The sequence below is a fragment of the Carcharodon carcharias genome, chromosome 18 (assembly GCF_017639515.1).
Source record: "Carcharodon carcharias isolate sCarCar2 chromosome 18, sCarCar2.pri, whole genome shotgun sequence".
Taxonomy (NCBI): domain Eukaryota; kingdom Metazoa; phylum Chordata; class Chondrichthyes; order Lamniformes; family Lamnidae; genus Carcharodon; species Carcharodon carcharias.
In genome coordinates, this window is record NC_054484.1 from 95,820,239 (window position 1) to 95,836,702 (window position 16,464).

At 45.9% G+C, this 16,464-nt stretch overlaps 1 protein-coding gene across 3 annotated transcripts in view; it reads left to right on the plus strand.

Moving 5' to 3' along the window:
• Window positions 1-631: 631 nt before the first annotated feature.
• The window catches only part of LOC121290862 (cysteinyl leukotriene receptor 1-like), a 33,889-nt gene continuing 18,056 nt past the window's right edge, over window positions 632-16,464 (plus strand). For all 3 annotated transcript variants that reach the window (XR_005945891.1, XM_041211872.1, XM_041211873.1), the window contains exon 1: window positions 632-791. The gene's annotated coding sequence lies outside the window, so the exon portion shown is untranslated. The remainder of the gene's footprint in view (window positions 792-16,464) is intronic.

Consider the following 16,464-nt stretch of genomic DNA (forward strand, 5'->3'; position numbering starts at 1 on the left):
ATTGAATAAAGGGATAAAAAAGAGTGAGGATAGAGGAGAGAGTTTATGGTCTGAAGTTGTTGAACTCATTATTCAGTCCGGAAGGTTGTAAAGTGCCTAGTCGGAAGATGAGGTGCTGTTCCTTCAGTTTGTGTTGGGCTTCACTGGAACAATGCAGCAGGCCAAGGACAGACATGTGGGCATGAGAGCAGGGTGGAGTGTTGAAATGGCAAGCGGCAGGGAGATCTGGGGACCACTTGTCTTGTATGCAGTTTAGAACCCCCCTGTTCTTACTCTATGTCCCAGCTAATAAAGCATGCTTTATGCCATTTTAACTACCTTAACCATCTCTCCTGCAACCTTTAAGGACCTGTGGACTCCAAGCATCTTCTGTTCCGCCATACCACTCAATATCCTCCCCTTTATTGTGCATTTCCTTACCTTGTTGTGCCTCCCAAAATGCAATAACTCACATCCCTGGGGATTGAATTCAATTTTCCACTTTTCTGTCCCACTAACCAGGTTACTTATATTTTCCTCAACCACAATGTCCATAGCCTTTGCAAACTCATTTTTACCACGCGCCCCCTAGATTTCAGCCTGAATCATTACATCTGCGACAAAGAACGAAATCAAAAGGAGCGCTGGGCTATTTAAACCGAAGTTTCATGTGATAATTCAGTCTTCAGCTCCTGAATGTGTTGGAAGGTGTCGGGAAGTAATTCCCATTGCGAATTTTAAGTGAGCTGGTCTCGACTGAGCAGCTCAGCGCCACATTGTACGGGTACAGTTTGAAGGTTTTTGTCCGGCAGGTAAGATTGTAGCTCCTTCCCTTTTGCTTACTTTAAGGACATTTGTCAAATATCAAAGTTTGTCTCATGTTTAATTTTAAAGACCCAGACCCATTAAATACAAGGCTAATTTGTTTTAAAGTTGTTCGTACGAGCTGCAATTGCTGGAAGATCTTGATATTTATGCGTAGTTCATCGTTCTTTGGTTGGAAGAGTTGGCAAAACGTTACAATCCACATTGATGGGGCTGGAGTGGATCATTGAGTATGATACTGGTTTTGCAACACTGCTACCGGGAGTGCTAGTGCGAGGCTGTGATTTTATGACTAATTCATGACAGCACCATCAGAACTGTTCAGTTATTCTCCTCATGCCACAGAGATTCCAATGTTGAGTTTGAACCGTCTAAATACTTGGGATTAGTCGGGAGTTGGACTGCACGGTACGCTATGAACTTGAAAGTACCGTGAGGTGGTTCTCGCGCCGTTGAATTTACTAAACTTGCAAGTCTGAGCAGGACCATCCACCGGAGTTAGTCCTCCTGGCCCTTTGCTCCAGCAGTCTGCTGCAAGTTTCCCATACAAGGTATCAAGGTGTTAACTGTCAAAAGGAATAGTTTTATTTTATAATAACAAAATTGTGTATATATTATGCAAAATGTTGTGATCTTTGAGGCGTCAGACAGTTTTGTTCATTACTGGTTAATCTGACTTCAAATTAATAGATTAAATTTCCATTAACAATAGACACGAATTCCATTGAAGTGTTCAGTCTTTGTATGCTGAAAACACACTACTGATTCAGAATTCCGTTTAAGTCTTCTATTTCATTGATTTCTTCTTCTGGAATGCGTTACTGAAAATACCATCTCTCCCGTTTCAATTCCGGATCAATTTTCACGAAAGAGCAACCCAGGAATGGGAAAGATCAGACAAGAGAGCTAAGTAGATGCGAAATAAACTTTGGTGGGTTTGAAATGCATGCGGGTGGATTCACGGAGCATGGCAAATAAACTTGATGAGCTGCATGTACAACTTACCACATATAGTGGCAATGGCAAAAAAAAAAATCTGGCCCAAACAAGAACCGGAATGGGAAAGTGAACATTCCGATTGACAATGTATTCCAGATGAAAAGTAAACGAGAGATAAACTAGATTACATGGGACAGGATGTAGAGCGTAGAAACAGGCCATAAAAACAAAAAACTGAGGATGACCCTTCGACAGAACTAGGTGAATCCAAGGAAGGGGTGAAATATAAGCTGGTTTAAGGTGTGTGTGTGTGTGTGGGGGGGGGGGTTGGGGGGGGGGGGTGTGTTGGGTGGGGGGAGAGAAGTGGAGGGGGGGTGTGATTGTAGGGACAAGCAAGCAGTGATAGAAGCAGATCATCAAAAGATGTCACAGACAACAGAACAAAAGAACACATAGGTGTTGAAGTTGGTGATATTATCTAAATGAATGTGCTCATTAAGAATGGATGGTAGGGCACTCAAGGTATTGCTCTATTGGGGGTGGGGGGAACATAAAAGATTTAAAAATATTTAAAAATAATGGAAATAGGAAGGAAAAAGAAAAATCTATATAATTTATTGGAAAAAAACAAAAGGAAGGGGGAAGAAACAGAAAGGGGCTGGGGATGGAGGAGGGAGGTCAAGACCTAAAGTTGTTGAATTCAATATTCAGTCCGGAAGGCTGTAAAGTGCCTAGTCGGAAGATGAGGTGTTGTTCCTCCAGTTTGAGTTGGGCTTCACTGGAACAATGCAGCAAGCCAAGGACAGACATGTGGGCAAGAGAGCAGGGTGGTGTGTTAAAGTGGCAAGCGGCAGGGAGGTTTGGGTCATTCTTGCGGACAGACCGCAGGTGTTCTGCAAAGTGGTTGCCCAGTTTACGTTTGGTCTCTCCAATGTAGAGGAGACTGCATTGGGAGCAACGAATGCAGTAGACTAAGTTGGGGGAAATGCAAGTGAAATGTTGCTTCAATTGAAAGGAGTGTTTGGGCCCTTGGACGGTGAGGAGAGAGGAAGTGAAGGGGCAGGTGTTACATCTTTTGTGTGGACATGGGGTGGTGCCATAGGTGGGGGTTGAGGAGTAGGGGGTGATGGAGGAGTGGACCAGGGTGTCCCGGAGGGAACGATCCCTATGGAATGGTGGGGTGAAGGGAAGATGTGTTTGGTAGTGGCATCATGCTGGAGTTGGCGGAAATGGCGGAGGATGATCCTTTGAATGTGGAGGCTGGTGGGGTGATAAGTGAGGACAAGGGGCACCCTATCATGTTTCTGGGAGTGAGGAGAAGGCGTGAGGGTGGATGCACGGGAGATGGGCCGGACACAGTTGAGGTCCCTGTCAACGACCGTGGGTGGAAAACCTCGGTTAAGGAAGAAGGAGGACATGTCAGAGGAACTGTTTTTGAAGGTAGCATCATCGGAACAGATGCGACGGAGGCGAAGGAACTGAGAGAATAGGATGGAGTCCTTACAGGAAGCGGGGTGTGAGGAGCTGTAGTCAAGGTAGCGTCAACTCGCAGACACTTCCTCCTACCTCTCCCTGGACCATGACCCCACCACTGAACATCAAGCCATTGTTTCCAGGACTGTCACTGACCTCATCTCCTCTGGGGATCTTCCTCCCACAGCTTCCAACCTGATAGTCGCCCAACCTTGGACGGCCCGCTTCTACCTCCTACCCCCTACCCAAAATCCACAAACAGAACTGTCCCGGTAGACCAATCATGTCAGCTTGCTCCTGCCCCACAGAACTCATTTCTCGTTATCTTGACTCCCTTCTCTCTCCCCTTGTCCAGTCCCTTCCCACCTCCAACCGTGATTCCTCTGACACCTTACATCACATAAACAATTTCCAATTCCCTGGCCCCAACCGCTTCATCTTCACCATGGACGTCCAATCCCTCTACACCTCCATCCCCCACCAGGATGGTCTGAGAGCCCTTAGCTTCTTCCTCGAACAGAGGCTCGAACAATCCCCATCCACCACTACTTTCCTCTGTCTGGCTGAACTTGTTCTCACACTGAACAATTTCTCCTTCAACTCCTCTCACTTCCTCCAAATAAAAGGTGTGGCTATGGGTACCTGCATGGGCCCCAGCTATGCCTGTCTCTTTATGGGGTATGTGGAACATTCCTTGTTCCAGTCCTACTCCGGCCCCCTTCCACAACTCTATCTCCGGTACATCGATGATTACTTTGGTGCTGCTTCATGCTCTCGTCGGGACTTGGAAAAATTTTTTAATTTTGCTTCCAATCTCCACCCCTCCATCATTTTCACATGGTCCATCTCTGACATTTCCCTTCCCTTCCTTGAACTCGCTGTCTCAATCTCTGGTGATAGACTGTCCACCAATATCCATTACAAGCCTACCGACTCCCACAGCTACCTCGCCTACAGCTCCTCACACCAGCTTCCTGTAAGGACTCCATCCCATTCTCTCAGTTCCTTCGCCTCCATCGCATCTGTTCCGATGATGCTACCTTCAAAAATAGTTCCTCTGACATGTCCTCCTTCTTCCTTAACCGAGGTTTTCCACCCACGGTCGTTGACAGGGCCCTCAACTGTGTCCAGCCCATCTCCCGCGCATCCGCCTTCACGCCTTCTCCTCCCTCCCAGAAACATGATAGGGTGCCCCTTGTCCCCACTTATCACCCCACCAGCCTCCGCATTCAAAGGATCATCCTCTGCCATTTCCGCCAACTCCAGCATGATGCCACCACCAAACACATCTTCCCTTCACCCCCCCCTATCGGCATTCCATAGGGATCGTTCCCTCCAGGACACCCTGGTCCACTCCTCGATCACCCCCTACTCCTCAACCCCCACCTATGGCACCACCCCATGTCCACACAAAAGATGTAACACCTGCCCCTTCACTTCCTCTCCTCACCGTCCAAGGGCCCAAACAATCCTTTCAAGTGAAGCAACATTTCACTTGCATTTCCCCCAACTTAGTCTACTGCATTCGTTGCTCCCAATGCAGTCTCCTCTACATTGGAGAGACCAAACGTAAACTGGGCGACCGCTTTGCAGAACACCTGCAAACCTCCCTGTCGCTTGCCATTTCAACACTCCATCCTGCTCTCTTGCCCACATGTCTGTCCTTGGCTTGCTGCATTGTTCCAGTGAAGCCCAACGCAAACTGGAGGAACAACACCTCATCTTCCGACTAGGCACTACAGCCTTCCGGACTGAATATTGAATTCAACAACTTTAGGTCTTGACCTCCCTCCTCCATTCCCACCCCCTTTCTGTTTCTTCCCCCTTCCTTTTGTTTTTTTCCAATAAATTATATAGGTTTTTCTTTTTCCCACCTATTTCCATTATTTTTAAATATTTTTAAATCTGTTATGCTCCCCCCACCCCCACTAGAGCTATACCTTGAGTGCCCTACCATCCATTCTTAATGAGCACATTCGTTTAGATAATATCACCAACTTCAACACCTATGTGTTCTTTTGTTCTGTTGTCTGTGACATCTTTTGATGATCTGCTTCTATCACTGCTTGCTTGTCCCTACAACCACACCACCCCCCTCCACTTCTCTCCCCCCACCCAACCCACCCACCGCACCCCCCCCACACACCTTAAACCAGCTTATATTTCACCCCTTCCTTGGATTCACCTAGTTCTGTCGAAGGGTCATGAGGACTCGAAACGTCAACTCTTTTCTTCTCCGCCGATGCTGCCAGACCTGCTGAGTTTTTCCAGGTAATTCTGTTTTTGTTGTAGAAACAGGCCACTCTGCTACACCGGTCCATGCTGGAGTTTATGCTCCACTCAAACATCCTCCCATCTTTCCTCACCTAAATCTACCATCATAACCCTCTATTCCCTTCTCCCTCATTTGCTCCCCTAACTTCCCCTTAAATGCATCTATATTACTCACTTAAATCACCCACTGAGGTAGTACATTTCACATTCTCATCACTCTCTCAGAAGTTTCTTCTGAATTTCCTATTGGATTTCTTGTAGACTATTTTATATTGACCACCTCTAGTTAAGCTTTTCCCCAAAAGAGGCAACATTCTCTCTGTATCCACTCTATCAAAACCTTTCATCATTTTAAAGACCTCTATTAGGTCACCTCTCACCTTTTTTTAAAAAAAAGAGAACCAGCCCGTCAGTCCTTTCCTGATATGTATACCCATGATTTTTTGGTATTATCCTTGTGTGAGGGGATGAAGACCTCACACTGTATATTTTTATAAAATAGATATAGGAACCCTCGTGGCTATTTCTAAAATTTTTGAAACTGGACAAAGACCTTTTAAAATGGCTGAAGCTATGGGGGGAATCATCCCAGATTTGCACCAAGTCCGGTAGCAGGTGGGAAAAAGAATGTTTTAGCCCCTGGCCGCAATGGCGACTTTTTATGCTGTATCATCCCAATCCCGCCTCATTAATTATACAAAAACAGGAAACGTGCCATCTTGCTAGCAGGTGGCCTCTGAATTGCCTGCCATGCCATTACCTTGCCCCTTCCTCACTCCGGGTGCCATATCTAAACTGCAGCCGCCCACACAGTTCTCAATGCTTGTAAGCCAGGACTGCTCCAGTGAAGACATGGCCCTGAAACCCAAGAAGAGTTCAGTGACCCATCACTGGAATGCCTTTTGGAGGCCCACTGTGATGTCCTCCAACTCCAAATCTGGCCACAGGAGGTCCAGCCATCTCATCACTTCAGCTTGGGAGACAGTGGTAGTGGTGATCAGTGCCAATGCTGCACAGAAGAAGTTGGCCATCCAGTGCAGAAAGAGGATGAATGATCTCATCTGTGCTGCCAGTGTAAGGCAGCCATCTCATCAATCTAAATTCACACACTTACAAGTCCATCACACATTCACTGGCATCTCACTCACTGCCAGCTCAAGGGACATCACCACTCACTCTCTCACACACACCCTCACATCTCCAGCTGGTCTCATCTCCTCTCCTCAGTCCTTACCATCTTGCGGTCACTTGCATAGATTAACATGTGCCCCCATACACACCCTAGGATATCCCCTTCTCCAGTACAGCCTTCGCCCTGCAGCCTCTTCCCTTGCCTGAGGCCACCTCTCCCCTTTCCCTAAACAAGCCCTAGCCCTGCAGCCGTTGAAAAGCCACCCCCACTTTATGGCTGGTCTGGTAGGTAGCAATCTGCCTGTGAGCCCCCCTATAAGTGATGTGCTGCTGCCTGCGAAGCCTAGTGCTGATGATGACGAGTGCTGCCTGAAGTCAGGTAGGCCAACCTCAAAGTTCCAAGCCAAGTGCAGCTCGCCAGGTGCACGTCGCTTATGTGCAGTTGTAAAACATGTCAGCATGCAATCACGCCAACGTGCTCGGACAATCAAGCATGGGGCGATGACTCTGGTGAGCTGGGCTTATAATGATATGTAGATGTGTTACAATGAAGTTCCTGACATGTGGTGGTGGGTAACGTGGTCCGTCATTAATGGGCGGAGCAGACAATTGCAAACTGGTTTCATGACGTCGTGAAACCGATTTTTGGTCTTCCCGCCATATTGTCCACTCATGCCCGCCATGAGGCCTGACACCAATGGGCACAGAAAATTTTCCCCAATGTCTACCTGTAGCCCTCGAACAAAGGGAGCTACCATGGCATTATCAAAGAAACCTGCACCTTGTTATCCCTGAAAAGACACTAGCAACCTCCAATATGGGCTGCAAAGACCACATTCTAAGAGAACTATACAAAGGTCATCTACATTCCATAACCCAGGTTGGTCAACCAAAATCTATTTATATAGGACAAAGACCCCTGCAACCTTCCTTTCAATTCTTAATGGTTGGCATATTCAACAATCTTGGGGACCCAGATGAGAAATGCACATCCCTTGCCAAAGACAATGTAGAGAGGTGGAAGTCATGTGACATGAACCTCTAGTTTGTGAAGCCAGTAATATTGCCCTATAGAACTGCAATGTCAGTCTGTGTTTTACCATCCTTGGAGCAGCCTCACAAAAAAGGGGCTCTGCCCAGGTTTGGACACCTGGCCCTCATCTACACTGGTACTGCTGGGAATTCTGTACCATCGCCTACATGACGGATTCATCTCTGCTTGCCCATCTCATCATAGGAAGTCAACGCCATGGGAAAAGTGAATTGTACAACATTGGCTTTCAGCCTGCCAACCTCCATGAACTTGGACTTTGACTCTGACTCTGGAACACATGTGAAACTCCATTTCTTTTCTTGGTGGTCTCTGTACTCTAAATCTTTCTTTTCTCTATCCCTCTTTTGTTGTAAGACTGCAAAGGGAGGCAACATTGTGACCCCCTGTCCCCCCCAGCATTTGGGTTTGTGTAAATAAACTACCCTTGCTGTGGGGTTATTAATAGAACTTGGATCATACCAAAATCGAGCAGTTGGGAATTACGCCACCACCCATAAAGGGGGAAGCAAATCAAAAGCATCTTTCTGATTACGAATGGCTGCTGAAAGGAGAAATCAGTGCTGTTTAAATTAACTCCCCTCCTGTCTGTAACACTTGTGAATCTTCTCTGCACACTCTCCAGTGCCTCTATATTCTTTTTTATAAATAGTTGACTAGAATTGTGGTATAACCAAAGTTCGATACATATTTAACCTAACTTCCCTACTTTTCAATTCGATCCTTGTAGAAGGATAGAAATAAATAGTGCTTGCTTTGCTTTTTTATGGCCTTGCTAATCAGTGGTGAAACTTCTAGTGATTGATGTATTTGTTATGCGAGATCCTTTTGTTCCTCTACCCAACATAGTGACCTCCCTATTCTTCCTGCTAATATGTACTACCTCACATTTATTTGTTGAACTTCATTTGCCAATTACTGGGGAATGGGAATGGTTTGTCAGTTCCTCGGCTACTGCCCTATGAACCCATACATGGTTCATCACCAACCCCACTGTAATCTTTAACATATTTGCTTACCTACCAGCAACTGGAAGGGGAGAAGGGCTTCACAGTCATCAGTGGTGCAGGGTGAACTGTCATGGTAACCACTGGTTAACCTATCTCCCTGTTGAGTGAATGAGTGAAAGATGGAATATATAAGGCCTCACACTCAGATTGGCACCAGGCCCGGCCCTCAATGCTTTCCTGCATTTGGCTTAGTAACCAAACATTTTTGGTATCAAGTTGTGTTTGAAAACGCAAGCTTAGGATAAATTAAAAAATGGTAATGTGGCTAACTGTAGTGTTACAATTTAAACAGACACCACCCAGTCAAGAAATAACAAACCTAGAAAGTGTGTTAAAGGAACAGGAACAGATCCCTCAGCCCCTCACAATTAGTAAGCCATTGGTGTCACTTACAGTGGGGCCAGGAGCACTGTGAGAGCTCCCTGATGCTTCAGGCAGCCACTTTTCCTCCCTTTCAAGGTACATCTGTCTATTCCTTCTCACCTGAGGAGTCCGAGGACCTGGTGGTGATTCCAGATGCTCTCTCCCACCCCACCCCTCATTGCTATTTGAGGCTCATGGAGTTAGAAGCGGTATATATATATATTTCTGGCCTTCACTCAGTTGTCTGCCTTTCCATGATGGTAGCCAATATCTCCTCAAAGGAGGCCATGTATGCATATGCTGGAGATGTGGCTCATGGGTGTGCAGAGCCTTTGGAATTTTTGCCAGATGTTCATTCACCTCCCCCTGTAGCTCCAGCATCTGCTGCCTTGCTGTTGACTCCAGAGGCATGTGATCAGCCTGTGGCTCAGCATTGCCAGGCCTTCCAGCACTCTCTGAGTGTCAGTGGCCTCAGCTGTTTGCATATGTCTGAGCAATGAATGGGGTAGCACCACCAGTCTTAACCCTTTTCTGGGAATTGCAGGCTGCTTTTTCCTGCAAGCATGCAAATAACAGTTGTCAGTTGCCCAACAAATATGCGCAAGATGCCTATGGCTGCCTGCCTGACCATCGGTCCATAATGGCCCCATGGGTACATCATTTGCATGTGGCTACTGCATGTCTACTGCATTCGTTGCTCCCCATGCGATTTCCTCTACATTGGAGAGACCAAACGCAGACTGGGTGACCACTTTGCAGAACACCTTCAGTCTGTCTGCAAGCGTCACCCAAACCTCCCTGTCGCTTGCCATTTTAACACTCCACCCTGCTCTCTTGCCCACATGTGTGTCCTTGGCTTGCTGCATTGTTCCAGTGAAGCTCAACGCAAACTGGAGGAACAGCACCTCATCTTCCGACCAGGCACTTTACAGCCTTCCGGACTGAAAATTGAGATCAACAACTTTAGATCTTAAACTCCCTCCTCCATCCCCACCCCCTTTCCATTTCTTCCCCCTCCTTTTTGTTTTTCCCAATAAGTTATGTAGATTTTTCTTTTCCTACCTATTTCCATTATTTTTAAACCTATAGTTTTTATGCCCTTTTAGTCTTATTTCACCCCACTCCCACTAGAGCTAGCTGTACCTTGCTTGTCCTGCCATCCATTCTTAATTAGCATATTCTTTCGGATAATATCACCACCTTCAACAACTCTTGGTTCTTTTGTCTGCGACGTCTCCACCTATCACTGCTTGCTTGTCCCAACCACCCCCCCACTTCTCTCCCCACCCCCCCTTTAAACCAGCTCTTATTTCATCCCTCCTATTTGTACTTAGTTCTGTTGAAGGGTCATGAGGACTCGAAACGTCAACTGTACTCTTCTCCGCCGATGCTGCCAGACCTGCTGTGTTTTTCCAGGTATTTTTTATTTTTTATTTTTTGTTTTGGATTTCCAGCATCCGCAGTTTTTTGTTTTTAATCTCTGTGAGATCACAGCACTCTGGCTCCATCTGTAAAGGACTGCCAGCATTCTTTTAAATTGTTGCAACAAGAAACAAGCCTGAAAGGGACAGGAACAGAGAGGAAGTTGGTGCAACAACAGTACAGGCAAGACCCCGGGTGGCCTCTTGCTTTAACAATGCTTATCTGCAGGTTTTCCTCAGGCTGTTGAAGCAAAGCAGGAGATCCTTTTCCTGGGAGGAGGGGATCTGCCTACCAAGCCAAGAAAGTTTGGATGGAGATTGTAGAGGAGGCCAGCAGCAGTGGGATCATCCCTAAAACCTGGCTGCAATGCTGCAATAGGGTGAATGACCTTGTGAGATCTGCCAAGATAGGTGCGTCACAATGCACTTGCCTTCGAGGTTTACACGTGCGAAGCGTGGGAGTCAGTTGGGTGATGAATGGATGCCAACCCAGTTCCTGGCAATGGGGCCAGGCAGCAGCAGCACTGGCAGGCACGGCAGCATATCAGTGCATGGCCCCATCCCATCTCATGTGACTCTTGCACTGCTGCTTCCAGTCCTACTCAGGCCCCCTCCCGCAACTCTTTCTCCGGCATATCGATAATTACTTCAGTGCTGCTTCATGCTCTTGTCGGGACCTGGAAAAATTTATTAATTTTGCTTCCATCATTTTCACATGGTCCATCTCTGACACTTCTCTTCCCTTCCTTGACCTCTCTGTCTCAATTTCTGGTGATAGACTGTCCACCAATATCCATTACAAGCCTACCGACTCCCACAGCTACCTCGACTACAGCTCCTCACACCCCGCTTCCTGTAAGGACTCCATCCCATTCTCTCGGTTCCTTCACCTCCGTCGCATCTATTCTGATGATGCTACCTTCAAAACCAGTTCCTCTGACATGTCCTCCTTCTTCCTTAACCAAGGTTTTCCACCCACGGTCATTGACAGGGCCCTCAACCGTGTCCGGCCCATCTCCCGCGCATCCGCCCTCACGCCTTCTCCTCCCTCCCAGAAACATGATAGGGTCCCCCTTGTCCTCACTTATCACGCCACCAGCCTCCCCATTCAAAGGATCCTCCTCCGCCATTTTCGCCAACTCCAGCATGATGCCACCACCAAACACATCTTCCTTTCACCACCCCCCCACCACCACCACCACCCCCACCCCCCCGGCAGCATTCCGTAGGGATTGTTCCCTCTGTGACACCCTGATCCACTCCTCCATCACCCCCTACTCCTCAACCTCCTCCTATGGCACCGCCCCATGCGAACGCAAGATATGCAACACCTGCCCCTTTACCTCCTCTCTCCTCACCGTTCAAGGGCCCAAACATTCCTTTCAAGTGAAGCAGCATTTCACTTGCACTTCCTTCAACTTAGTCTACAGCATTCATTGCTCCCAGTGCAGTTTCCTCTACATTGGAGAGACCAAACGCAGACTGGGTGACCACTTTGCAGAACACCTTCGGTCTGTCCGCAAGCATTACCCAGACCTCCCTGTTGCTTGCTATTTTAACACTCCACCCTGCTCTCTTGCCCACATGTCTGTCCTTGGCTTGCTGCATTGTTTCAGTGAAGCTCAACGCAAACTGGAGGAACAACACCTCATCTTCCGACTAGGCACTTTACAGCCTTCCTGACTGAATATTGAGTTCAACAACTTTAGATCTTAAACTCCCTCCTCCATCCCCACCCCCTTTCCATTTCTTCCCCCTCCTTTTTGTTTTTTCCAGTAATTTATATAGATTTTTCTTTTCCCACCTATTTCCATTATTTTTAAATCTATACTTTTTATGCCCTTTTAGTCTTATTTCACCCCACCCCACTAGAGCTATCTATACATTGCTTGTCCTGCTATCCGCTCTTAATTAGCCCATTATTTTAGATAATATCACCACCTTCAACACCTCTTCATTTTTTTGTCTGTGACATCTTTTGGTTATCTCCTCCTATCACTGCTTGCTTGTCCCAACAACCACCCCCCCTCTTCTTCCCCCCCCTTTAAACCAGCTTATATTTCACCCCTCTCCTATTTGTACTTAGTTCTGCTGAAGGGTCATGAGGACTCAAAACGTCAACTGTACTCTTACCCGCCGATGCTGCCAGACCTGCTGATTTTTTCCAGGTATCTTTCATTTTTTGCTGGGATCTCACACTGGCTTTACACCTTAGTAGATGTTGCTTCTGCCTTCCAGCAATTAATTCAGTGGCTGCCACATAATTGTGCTTCCCAGGCTACCTCCTTCCCTATTTCTGGCAAAAAAAAATCAGTGTACTGTTCTGTCCTTGGTGCTAGAATGTCATCTTCTTTCCCTTCAGTAGCTTGAATAAGGGTTTAACAAATTTGTGAACTGTGGAATAAAGCTCCTCTGATACCTCACAAACTGAGAAATGATCTAAGTGCAATCTGGTAGTGGTAATCTCTGGATGATGTCCATTTTACATTTAGACAGGGTATACCCCGTGATCAAGATTGAAACCTCCGTGAATGTAACCTGTTTCCACAACTGCATCTTTTTCTCACATTTTTATATTGAGTCTGGCTCACTTCAGTACACATAACAATTTGTTTAACAGAAGAAGCTGGGTTGTGGTGCAACTGCAATGGCAAGCAAGCCCAGGTATAACTCTGATCTTTGGAGGTAAATGAAAATTTGTACTGGTTCTCCCTTCTGACAGGCATACTCCAAAACTTGTTTACAGTGTCCAGGGCTGAGAAATAGAGCCAGATGAAATTCATAATGCTGTAATCTACACTGTGAATGGGTTCTCACACATCATTCTAGTTGTAGTTTTTTTAAACATAGGAGTTTCAGATTTGACTTTTTGAGAGCGGATTGCCTCTGTTTGTAATTTGTGTAGAAAAATAATGTGTTTGGGACATTAATAAATAAAAAAATCAAACTAAATAGGAGCATAAAATTGAGATAAGTATTTGTGTAAATCCGTTGAAAAATTCTGTATTACAATACTGGCCAAAGACAAATGGATTGCAAGCACAAATTTGTCTTTTATTTCTGTGAGGGCTCAATTTTCAATAAAAGCCTCACTCAGAAAGTTTATTAATGGCCTTCTGAAATTTGAATGAATTAGATCCACTGCATTTCTAGTCATCGACTAATGTTGCCACTTACTGAAAAACCTCTAACAGTTTCATGGAAAAGCTTGTATGTTTCACTGCTTGTGCGAGTTGCATGTAATCAAGGAAATGCCTCACAAAAATGATAAAAGCCATATGAATTCACCACTGAAATTATCCATTCCCTCACTGGAGACTTATCCCCATAACAGGTGAAACCAAGTCCACAGCAGCAACGTGCACATTTGAATCAGTCAGAAATACAATTCTGTGTGCATGCCATGTGTCACTTGGGTTTCCCTCCTGATTTTATTGCGCGAAACTTATATTTACTAGCCATGCAAAACCTATGAAATTTGACCAGAAATTTTGTCCTATACAGCCCCTGTTCATGGGAAATGAACCACAGCTTCTGAAACAATCCTGGTACCTGCTAATTTCTGAGTCCTTCAAATCAGCATTGATAACATCACCTGAAGCATTTTACCCAATGTGAATATTTAGTTCAACACTGGAAAAACTCAGCGGGTGTGACAGCATCTGTGGAGAGAAAGACAGAGTTAACGTTTCGAGTCCGTATGACTCTTCTTCGGAGCTCTGAAGGAGAGTCATATGGACTCAAAACATTAATTCTGTCTTTCTCTCCACAGATGCTGTCAGACCTGCTGAATTTTTCCAGCATTTTTTGTTTTTGTTTCAGATTTCCAACATCCGCAGTATTTTGCCTTTATCTTAGTGGATATTTAGTTACTCGGCCTAGAATTCTCAAATCCATATCTCACTACAGTTTTTGATTGTCTGGATGGCACAAGGTGTCATTCCATTCTCAGGGCACACCTTTGTATTTATGGAAACTTAAAAATATTTCTCTGAATCTGGTTCCTCATTCATACCTTTTAAGAATCTTGTGTATCTCAGCAGGTCCAGATTTTCTTTGTTCGTTCACCAAGATATGGGTGCTACTAGCAAGGCCAGCTTTATTGCCCATTCTAACTGCCCACGTGAAAGTGGTGGTGAACCACCTTCTTGAAGTGCTGCAGTCTATATTGTGAAGGTACACCTACACTGCTGTTGGGTAGGGAGTTACAGGATTTTGTCCTAGTGACAATAAAGCAATGATGATATAATTACAAGTTGAGATGGCATGTGTCATGTGGTGTTCCCATGCACCTGCTGTTCTTGCCCTTTAAGTGGTAGCAGTCAGTGGGTTGGAAGGTGTTGTTGAAGGAGCAACGATAAAGTGAGTGAATGTTTAAGATGCTGGATGGGGTGCTGATTAAGTGGGTTGCTTTGTCCTGGATGGTGTTGAACTTCTCGAGTGTTGTTGGAGGTGGACTCATCCAGGCAATTAGAGTGTATTACATCACACTCCTGACTTGTGCCTTGTAGGCGGTGGAAAGGCCTTTTAGAGTCAGAAAGTGAGTTACTCACCCAGAATATCTGTAGCTGTCCAGTTAAGTTTTTGATTAATGATGGCCTTTTTTGCCTCGAGGGTATTGACAGTGGCGACTCATCAATGGTAATGCGCTTGCATGTCATGGGGAGTTGATTTGATTTTCTTTTGTAAGAGATTGTCATTGCTCGTGGTGTAAATGTTACGTCCACTTAATCAGCCTAAGCCTGAATGTTGTCCAGGTAATGCTGCATGTGGACAGGGAGTGCTTCTTATCAGAGGAAATGAAAATGAAATTGAATGCTGCAATCACCAGCAAACATTCCCATTTCTGATCTTAAGATGGATCTCTGGTTAAACTAGTTGTTCACCATAGACATTCAAATCTGCATTCCTTGAACTTAATGGTGTGCAGAGGGGGATGGTAACAGGGAAATGACTCAGTGTGAGAGTATAAGTGTTTTATTGGGGAGAGGAAATCAAACATGGAGGAGAGGGCATGATTGCACAAATTGGTAACTGCATAGATTTTATGGTGAGTGAAGTGCTAGAAGACAGCTGAGAAGTTAAAAGTGCTCTTTTAAGTGACTTGAAAAGTTTTTTCTGGGCTGGACGCAGTAAGAAATGGAGAAGCAAGAGGTTACTGCAGAAAGATGCAAGGAAGTGATGGCCCTATTTGTAATTGAGACAATGGGTGTAGAGAGGCCACATGAAATGGTGAGGTCAAAGCAGTGGCCCTGAATATGGGTAGGAGAGTTTACATCAAGGGAGTGATTTAAGCAGGATCAGAGGCTAGCGAACTCCGAGGAGAGAAGTCAAGTTGAGTTTGGATGGAGGTTGAAGATGAGGAGTTGCTGACTGCAGAGACTGAGGGAGGAAAGCAGTGAAGATGTCTCGGTCAGAAACTTGGTTCTTGGGTGGGTGGGTAGAGAATAAGGATTTTAAAGGAGAACCAAGAAAAATGGAAAAAGATGATGTACTCAAAGGAGGAGAAGGTACTGGAGGAGTAATGGGGAGAAACCAAGGTGAGATCTGGGACAGGACTCTCCCCCTGTCGGGGGCAAAGTTGAATGGCGGGCACGCACAGTCGAGTCTCCGATTAGCACCCCCAATTGGGGGCGTGGTGCCATTTTATGTGGGCGGGCCAATTAAGGCCCGCCCAGCGTGACGTCCGCCGGGAAGCGCTATGTGCTCCCTGTGCTGGCCGGGGGTGGGGGGTGGGATTCCCTAAATTGAGAGTGCACTCTTTTGCGCATGCACACGAAAGAGCTCACATCTCCCTGAGGCTAAGTGCAGCCTCAGGGAGATCATCTGTTCTGTGACAGAAATTAAAAATAGAAAAAAGAAATTCCTGATATGACCTCTCATGTTGTCACATGAGTTGGGACATGTCCATAACTTTTAGAAAAACTTTAATAAAATTTTTTCAAACCTACATGAAACCTCATCCCGCCCGTGGATGAGGTTTCATGCTTTTTCTAAT